At 51.9% G+C, this 9,870-nt stretch overlaps 1 pseudogene; it reads right to left on the bottom strand.

The window, feature by feature from the left end:
• Positions 1–602: 602 nt before the first annotated feature.
• On the bottom strand, positions 603–8,113 carry LOC115326416 (annotated as a pseudogene).
• Positions 8,114–9,870: the final 1,757 nt, after the last annotated feature.

Genomic DNA, 9,870 nt, shown 5'->3' with positions numbered 1-9,870 from the left:
ATCAACAAACTAGTACAGCTCAAAATCGTTAATGATGTCAATAAATGCGGTATAGACATTGGAAGGATTACTGGTCACTGGGCGACCGTTGGACCATTGAATGTCCGGAAAATTGGTCTCCCCCCAAAAAGTATGTTATCTGAGCTCAGTGCGCTCATATATTTATACAGTTCTAACGGACTATACAGTTCTACAGTTCTAACGGTTCTAACGGACTACAGTTCAACGGAGCTGTTTTGGGATGGATAGAAAGAACCGACGGATAAAAACTTGCCTTTATGTAAAGAAATTCTCCACCACACTGCCTCACACGAAATCCCCTCAATAGCAATTGGGCAGCTGATGAAACTGTTATGTACTAGGAGAAAGACCCCTCCCCCAAGAGAATTTCGGTCATTCCGATATACTGTGAAATTTCCAGGGAACACCTCGGTATCAGAGACTGACTGATCGAGCCACGATTCGGTACCCACTACTTTTGATGGATTTGTTACAGAAACAAGCGCAGCAAGATCATCTGGTTTATTTTTGACGCGCCGACAGTACACAACAAGTGTTATAAGTTCTCGTCCGCCTTTGACAAGATAGTATTTCGGTAATTGCTAGATGCCGTACTCTTTGACAGATTCGTCCGCATGGTCGTACACGAAGGTTTTATTACCGATAATCAGTTAATTGTATTTTAGTTTAGATTTCACGTTTTCATTTTTCGCATACTTCGTTTGCCCTCGTTTTACTTCACCCGCATACTTCGCCCTTCGTTTTATTTATAACAACTACTCACCATATACCAGCATATCAGGATTACGCCAATCAGCTAACCTTCATTCACTTTCCCTTCGCCGCCGAGTATCACGCCTTTCTCTCCTCCATCGAATTTTCTATCACAATAGCCACCTCAAAGAATCACTGCTATCACCTCCCCGTCGTATTTTCCTGCGTCTAGATCACCTATGTAAATTACGTCCAATTCGATCATCAACTGTTTCTCACCAGACTTCTACACTACCATTGGCCATCGAGGATTGGAATTCACTACCTCATAACATCGTTTGTATTAATGATACTACTAAATTTGTTGAAGCCATTACCCTCTCTTTATCTAACCTACCTAGCTAGCTTACAGTGTTATAATTGTGTTTACTGTTCTATTTGTTTTTGTTCTATTGCCACCCCCTTGTATTGCCGCGCGCAGGGGTCACGGACTTCTAGAACTTTCTCGTTTATTCTTGCTCCGGACATAACTTCTATCGTTTATCCCCGCTTATGTTGTTCTAGAAAGTGCGTGTTCATTCTCGCCCCGAGCGCGCTACGCTCGAACCTTCTCCGCCGAATCTTCGAGATAGTGACTCACTTTAGATAAGACGCCGCTCGCGACCTTGTCGAGTCAGTCTCGCCCCAGCGCTCGATCCTGCGGTTTCGCCGACTTCGACGCCTGCGACGCTCTGTTATTATCTTTTGTACTCTTTTATTTTTGGCACAAGTTCGCCACATTAAACGTTTATTTCTTTCTGTTTATCTATTGTTTTTAGTCACCACCCGTGACATATTGGTGGAGGTGCTGGGTAATCCATTCTATGCCCGTCAATCGTACCCCTCCAAAGACATCCCGGCCAAGCGACGTGCTCAGCCCCGGAAGGCTACCCTTCGCCGAAGACGCCGAAGCCCGAAGAAGCCGCCGTACCAGAGGTCAGTCCCCTGAATTTGGTCTGCTGCCGGACAAGCCCAGGCCAAATAAGACGACGATGGCCAACCAGTCGCAGACCCCGGCCGCTCCTGCCTACATCTACCTGCCCCTCGCACCCCGGACCCCGACGCCTTTCCACGGGGACGCCCACGAAGACGTCGAGGACTGGCTACAACAATACGAGCGAGTGGCCCAGCACAACCAATGGACGGACGAACAGCGCCTGCAGAATCTTTACTTCGCGCTCGAAGGAACGGCCCGGCACTGGTTCGAAAATCGCGAAACTTCCCTGACCTCGTGGACCGCCTGCAAGGATGCGCTGAGACGGACATTCACCAACCAGTATCGACGGGAGAGGGCCGAGGACCTTCTTCGAATGAGGACCCAGGGCGCAAACGAGACGATCACCAGTTTTGTTGAGGATGTTCTGCGCGTGGTCGCTCGCGCCGACCCTCAAGCCACCGACGAAAAGAAGCTGCAGATCCTGATGCGAGGCGTAAAGGATGACATTTTCGGTGGTCTTGTCCGCAACCCTCCAGCCACCGTCGAAGATTTCGTCAAGGAAGCTACGAGCATGGAACGTGCCCTCCTCGCAAGAGCCAGCCATTACCATCGGCACTCGAGCATCGCTGCTTTTTCTGCATTGGGCCACGACATCAGCCCTAGCCTCCCCGGCATACGCGACATCATCCGTGCAGTCGTCCGGGAAGAGCTCCGCAAGATGCTCCCCGCTGCAGATAGCCCGTCTTCTCTAAGACTCGCCGAGGTTGTCCGAGAGGAGCTTCACCGAGCCGTCCAGCCTGAAATTTCCACCAACACGACGACGCCAGAGGAACCAACGCTGAGCTACGCCGTTATGGCCCGACGACCGCCGCAAGCTAACCGCCAGACAACGGCACCACCCCGACGAGACACTCCGATGCCACAGTATCCTCGACGTCAGGAAGGACAGGCCCAGTACATCCGTCCGGAGCAACCCTCGACGAGGAAGACCGACGTGTGGCGGACGGCCGACAGGCGACCGCTGTGCTACCACTGCGGTGAGGCCGACCACGTCTATCGAAGGTGCCCCTATCGTCAAATGGGCCTACGAGTGTTTGCGCCAAACGACCCTCGCCCAAGGTACGGTGAACGCCCTCGTGACATTGAAGAATACCTCCGACGACCCCTGTCCCCGGTGCCGACTCGACCCCGAGGTTCCCGTTCGCCTTCGCCACGACGTGGCGAAGGCGAACGGGAACCTATCCTCCCTATCTCGTCGGGAAAACTAAGTGCGGCAACGCCTGGAGGTGGCGTTGCCGAAGACGACCAGAGTAAAGAGCCTCCAAAAACGCCGGAGCGCTCCCACTCCCCCGACGCCACGCATCGCAACGAAGCCACTGCATCGGTGTCCAACAACCTAAATGTTGTTATCGACGGCTACGACGCATCGGCACTCGTGGACACCGGAGCAGACTACTCAGTCATGAGTGGGAAGCTCTCCCGCCGCCTTCGAAAAGTCACGACGCCGTGGGATGGACCTCAGATACGAACCGCCGGAGGGCACCTCATCACACCGGTCGGAAGTTGCACTGCTCGCGTCGAAATTCACGGCGAAACGTGCCCTGTGAAATTCGTCGTTCTACAAGACTGTTCCAGAGATGTCATTCTCGGCATGGACTTTCTGTGCGAATACGGCGCTGTCATCGACCTGGGTGAGAACAGATTGACGCTGCGGAAGCCTGTTCCGCCTTCAGAGAAACCCCAAAGAGCGTCACCCGCCGTCCGAATCGCCGCCGACCACGTGAACCTGCCTCCGCGATCAAGTGTTGTCGTACCCGTCGTGGCCGATACAGCTTCCTGCGGCGAAGTTCTTCTCGAGGGAAGCCTCCAATTGCTCCTGGGAAGAGGAATAGGCGTCGCAAGGGGTGTAGCTGAACTTCAGGATGGGCGGACTGTGGCCCTCGTGACGAACTTCCGAAACGAAACGCAACACCTCACGAAAGGTGCAGCCGTGGGCCACGTCGAGGAACTCCGAAACCCCGCCGAAATCACCGCGATTACAAACGAATCCTCGCCGCCTCAGCCAGACAGTGCGTTGCCAGCGCAGCTCGACATTGACTCAAAGCTTCCGGGCCCAAAACGACGGCAGCTGCTTAACCTCGTCGCCGAATACCGCGACTGCTTTGCGACGTCATCGAAGGTACGCCAAACCGCCGTTGCGAAGCACCGCATCGTTACCGAGGATGACGCACGCCCTGTGCATCGATCGCCGTACCGAGTCTCCGTTAAAGAAAGGGAGGTAATCCAGGAGCAAGTTCAAGAGATGCTGAGAGACGACATAATCCAACCTTCAAATAGTCCGTGGGCCTCGCCAGTCGTGCTGGTTAAGAAGAAGGACGGAACGCTAAGGTTCTGCGTGGACTACCGGCAGCTGAACGCGGTGACGAAGAAAGATGTCTACCCACTCCCCCGCATCGACGACACCCTTGACCGGCTGCGCCACTCTCGATATTTCTCATCGATGGACCTGAAGAGCGGTTACTGGCAGATTGAAGTCGACGAACGGGACCGAGAAAAGACAGCTTTCGTCACGCCGGATGGACTGTACGAGTTCAAAGTGATGCCCTTCGGACTGTGCACAGCGCCAGCAACTTTCCAGCGTGTCATGGACACAGAGCTGGCAGGGCTGAAGTGGCAGAGCTGTCTCGTCTATCTCGACGACGTCGTCGTGTTTTCCAGCGACTTCGACGAGCACTTGCGACGACTAAAAGCAGTTCTCCAAGCCATACGGAGCGCCGGACTCACCCTGAAGCCGTCAAAGTGTCGGTTCGCCTATGACGAACTGAAGTTCCTAGGCCACGTGGTTAGTAACGAAGGCGTCCGCCCAGACCCCGAGAAGACTCGCGCCGTCGCGGCATTCCCAGCGCCGAAAGACAAGAAGGCCGTGCGAAGATTTCTCGGACTTTGTGCCTACTATCGGCGCTTCGTTCGGGATTTCGCAAGGATTTCCGCACCGCTCAATAACCTCACGAAGGACGCCCAGAAGTTCGAATGGGCCGAGGAGCAGCAGCAGGCATTCGACGAGCTGAAGCGAAGACTCCAGACTCCTCCTGTCCTAGGACACTTTGATCAGGATGCGGAAACCGAGATTCACACGGACGCTAGTAATGCAGGACTTGGAGCGGTACTGGTTCAAGTGCAAGAAGGAACCGAGCGAGTCATCGCCTACGCAAGTCGGACGCTGTCCAAATCGGAGAGAAATTACTCCACGACTGAAAAGGAGTGTCTTGCGGTCGTCTGGGCAATCACGAAGTTCCGCCCATACTTGTACGGGAGCCCGTTCCGCGTAATCACAGACCACCACTCGCTCTGCTGGCTTGCGAACCTCAAGGACCCTTCAGGACGCCTCGCTCGATGGAGTCTCCGACTACAGGAGTTCAACATGACTGTAGTCTACAAGTCAGGCCGCAAGCACACCGACGCCGACTGCTTGTCCAGGGCCCCTGTCGAAACACCTTCCGGCAGCAGCGACGACAATGACGACGTGTGCTTCCTAGGAGCAGTGACCAACGACGACCTGGCACGACGTCAACGAAACGATCCTGAGCTGCGCGCATTAATTCAGCACCTGGAAGGGCGCGGGAGTACCGTGCCCCGTGTTTTCTCACGAACCCTGCCGACCTTCGCCATTCGACAAGGTGTACTCTGCAAAGAGAACTTTGGGGACAGTAACTCGCCGTGGCTGCTGGTAATCCCGAGTGACCTACGAGAGGAGATCTTACAAGCCTGCCACGACGACCCGACGTCCGGACACATTGGTTACAGCCGGACACTGGCCCGTATTCGTGAAAAGTATTACTGGCCCAAGCTCCCCAAGACCGTCCACCTATACACACGATCATGCCACGAGTGCCAGCGACGCAAGAAACCTCCGACGAGGCCGGCCGGACTCCGGCAGCCGATTTCTCCTCCAACTGCACCTTTCCAGCAGATCGGAATGGATCTACTTGGTCCTTTTCCGCCTTCGACGTCGGTGAACCGCTGGATCATCGTCGCCACAGATTATCTCACGCGGTACGCCGAAACGAAAGCTCTTCCTTCGGGGACTGCTGTGGAAGTTGCGAAGTTTTTCATTGAGTCCATCGTCTTCCGGCACGGCGCGCCAGAAGTTCTGATTACAGATCGCGGATCATCGTTCATGGCACAGCTGACCCAAGAAATCCTCCGACTCAGTCACACCAGCCACCGTCGTACAACTGCGTACCACCCGCAGACCAACGGGCTGACGGAGCGACTCAACAAGACAATCGCCAATATGATCTCTTTGTACGTCTACGTAGAGCACAAGACGTGGGACGAGGTGCTGCCCTACGTCACGTTCGCCTACAATACGGCGGTTCAAGAGACCACTGGATTCACACCCTTCCAGCTGGTACATGGTCGGAAGGTAACGACCATGCTGGACGCCATGCTGCCCCATGAGCCATCTGACAACGAGAGCGACGACGCCCAGGCGGTTGCTCAACGCGCCGAAGTTCGCCAGCTCGCCCGACTCCTGATTCAAGACCAGCAACGCGTCGACGCCGGCCGCTACAACCTTCGTCGCAGGGACGTCCACTTCCAGCCAGGAGATAGGGTGTGGGTATGGACGCCCATCCGTCGCCGCGGCCTCAGTGAAAAATTGCTGAAACGATACTTTGGACCCTACAAAGTGCTTCGTCGACTCGGGGATCTGAACTGCGAAGTGATGCCCGACGGAACACGGACTTCGTCACGCCGCCCTCCACGTCCGGAAGTCGTCCACGTCGTGCGACTGAAGCCGTACTACGCTCGATAGGACTGTGGACCTCATGTGTTCCAAATGACTCTTTAGTTTTCCGTTATTTTTATTTGTTTTGTTTTCGGATTGCATCGGGACGATGCACTTTTAAAGGGGGGGAGTAATGCCGCGCGCAGGGGTCACGAACTTCTAGAACTTTCTCGTTTTTCTTGCTCCGGACATAACTTCTATCGTTTATCCCCGCTTATGTTCTTCTAGAAAGTGCGTGTTCATTCTCGCCCCGAGCGCGCTACGCTCGAACCTTCTCCGCCGAATCTTCGAGATAGTGACTCACTTTAGATAAGACGCCGCTCGCGACCTTGTCGAGTCAGTCTCGCCCCAGCGCTCGATCCTGCGGTTTCGCCGACTTCGACGCCTGCGACGCTCTGTTATTATCTTTTGTACTCTTTTATTTTTGGCACAAGTTCGCCACATTAAACGTTTATTTCTTTCTGTTTATCTATTGTTTTTAGTCACCACCCGTGACAGTATAATGCCCCACGGGCCCTCAAGGAAAATAAATGATGATGATGATACTCCAACAACAGTCTCCGTTCAGTACATACTCTAGCAGAAAAATCCTCGCCAATAGAAAACCCGCTGCGCTTTAGCTTGTACGCAGTCATCCAAAACGATTTGCTTGATTTTAAAAGCCCTAAACGTTACGATAATCGGTCGTATTGCGCGTGGTTTAAAACGGCCAAGGCGATTTGCGCGTTCTATGTCAGCTGTTTCTAGAGAGAAACCAAGTTTTTCTTGGCATAGCGTCGTCACGCGCTTCTCCGATTCTGCCCATGTTTCACTTTGGCCGTCCTCAAAACCGTGAAAGATTAGGTTATTCCGTCGCGACTGATTTTCCAGTTTATCCTGCGGTATCGCTATTTGTTGTAGATGAGTAGTTAAGTTCGTTGCGACAGCATTTGCGTTCTCAACATCACACTGCAATTGATTCAGCAGAACAGAATCGCTTTCCGGCTGGCTAATTCGAGACGATAAGGCGTCTAGTTTATTTTTCAATGATTCCTGTAGACGTCTTAGATCACTTAGAAAAGTGGCTTGACCCTGCACGAGTTTTGGGAAAGACGTCAGGGCTTCAACAATCTGGAGTTCCTGTTCAACAGTAAACGGGCCCGGGTTCAGCTCGACATCCCCGGACGTCAGAAGGTGCCCCTAACTACCGCTAGGACGAACTTACTAATTACATTTCGAAAAATACACAGGGCATGAAGAAGATACTTCAAAGGTGTGGGGCATGGCACCGACATCAAAAACGGGTCAGAACTACGACACGTGATATTGTGTTGCAGGGAACTAACCTGAAGCAAGAAGGCACATGAGCGCAAACGCTCCATGTCGGCGCCAAACCCCGGAGAGCTGCCGCGGTGCCACCCCCTTTTGTAGCCGTGTTGATCATCTGATGGTTGCGGTTGTTGCCAGTCGATGTTCACGAAAAAGTTCAGAAACGGTGTCAGAATTTTCGCTGTCGGCATGTCACTTAACGGGCAGAAGCCCGAGCTGTCTTCCGTGGTGTGGATTGCAGCGTCCGCTTGACCTGAGGTTGCGTCCGTGTTGTGTGCCAAGGTCAGCACCTGAAGCAAGCAGATACATGAGCTAAAATGCTCCATGTCGGTGCCGAACCCTTTCTGTCTACAGAAAGAGCTTTTCTCAAACTTTTAGGGCAGATATAATAATATAAAAAAGATCGAAAACAGGTAATAAAAAGAGGGACAGGCATGCTCTCGTTTTCTTCCTCTGTTAATTTAAGTACAATAAAATGCCCATAGAGCGTTTTCACCTGACACAACATCCGACTCAAACACTCGCGAGAATCCATACTGGTGAACCTTCGCCCTGTGTTTTAATATGCGCAGTGTCTTCCCACTCTCGCACGAGTACTTCCCGCTGCGCTCGACTGCGACAGCCGGAGTCAGCGGCGACGAGTTGATTGTACCTGCACTATCTTTCTCCAATGAAGGAGCATCGACCGGAACTCTGTTTTCAACCTTACGAGCCGCTATTCGAAATTAAAACGAACCCCCTCGTGAGCCATCGCCTCGCCGGCGATCGCTAAATTGGCCGCTGCAAACGCGCAAGAACGACTTCGGCGAATAAAAAATACAGTAAGCAAGGGCTTCGGCTACACAAATACCGCCACATCGACGCGATTGCTGCACAATTTGCTAGACTACTATATCCTGCTAAATCTCTTCAAAATCTAATAATTTTGCGCCAGCATTGCGTGCTAACTTAATATCACAAGGTCAATAAGCAAGCTAATACTTACTGGCTGATTAAAACAAATGGGACGTTGACCTCAAGCCATCTAGCATTGAGGTCTACCTATTATCCTTTCAGTCAAAGCGAATAAGAGATCGGCGTCGCTTTCACGTCACCACGAACTCCTGCGCATGAAGCAGGCGATCTGCTCTCCGCACAGGTTAGGCATCACTGCACTGACGAGTCATGACGGCAGGGCGGTGCCAATTTTTGAAACTTTCGATTAGCGAATCGAAGAATGTACAATTTGATTTTATCCTCGTGTGGAGAACTGAGTAGCAGCCCTCGGAGGTTTCACAGTATTCCTCATTGTTAACGGTCGTTTCAATTAGCTACGTTGAGTGCGCTTCTTACCGCGCAACAGTGCACTGAGCGACAGGAACACCCTGGGAGTTGACATTAGGATTCTGCCTCTTTTGCTTCACTATAGCACGGCCGCATGCTGTGGTAAAGCACACGTCTACGAAGTAGCGGGGCTTGTGCAGGCGTTGGGTGACTAAGGAAAGAAAAAGGCTTGGTGAATGTTCACAACAACCTAAATTTACGCGCAAAAAAACGCGCTGTGAGCCCTGCCCCCAATGACGCTTGGAAGCTTGACGTAGTTAATATTCTGAGCGCCATTGTGGGCAAAGCTTGCGGCGCGTTTTTTGCGCGTTTTTTTTAAATCGCATTAAAAAGGCGTGAAATTGTATTAATAGCATCTCAAAAACTAATACAATAGACAACTTACTTTAATTAATTTTGCCTCTAACACTAATTACCGTCCTTTATGCAAATAAAACATGGTCTGTTAAAGCCACAATTAAAAGGTTAATTAACAAATTTTAGATAATTAGCCAACTTACTATAATTAGCCAACATACAATGACGGTCATTCCCTCAGCTAATGCGCGCCGAACTCGAGAAACACACAGTGAGCACGGCATTTAGCTAGCAATTTGTGCTTTAAAAGATTGATCCATTCGAATATAGCACCTTGTATAAACACTATACCAGCGGAAAATTTGGCATTCTTCAAATATATTTATTGCCACGCGTGTCGCCGAGCGAGCGCGTACGTGGCCGAAGTTTTGATGTACGGTGGACGGTTGATTGTTTTTTATGC

This window comes from Ixodes scapularis, unplaced genomic scaffold (genome assembly GCF_016920785.2).
Source record: "Ixodes scapularis isolate PalLabHiFi unplaced genomic scaffold, ASM1692078v2 PGA_scaffold3__209_contigs__length_174095766, whole genome shotgun sequence".
In the NCBI taxonomy this organism is placed as follows: domain Eukaryota; kingdom Metazoa; phylum Arthropoda; class Arachnida; order Ixodida; family Ixodidae; genus Ixodes; species Ixodes scapularis.
Note: the sequence above shows the minus strand (reverse complement) of the source record. Positions and strands in the feature narration are given on the sequence as shown.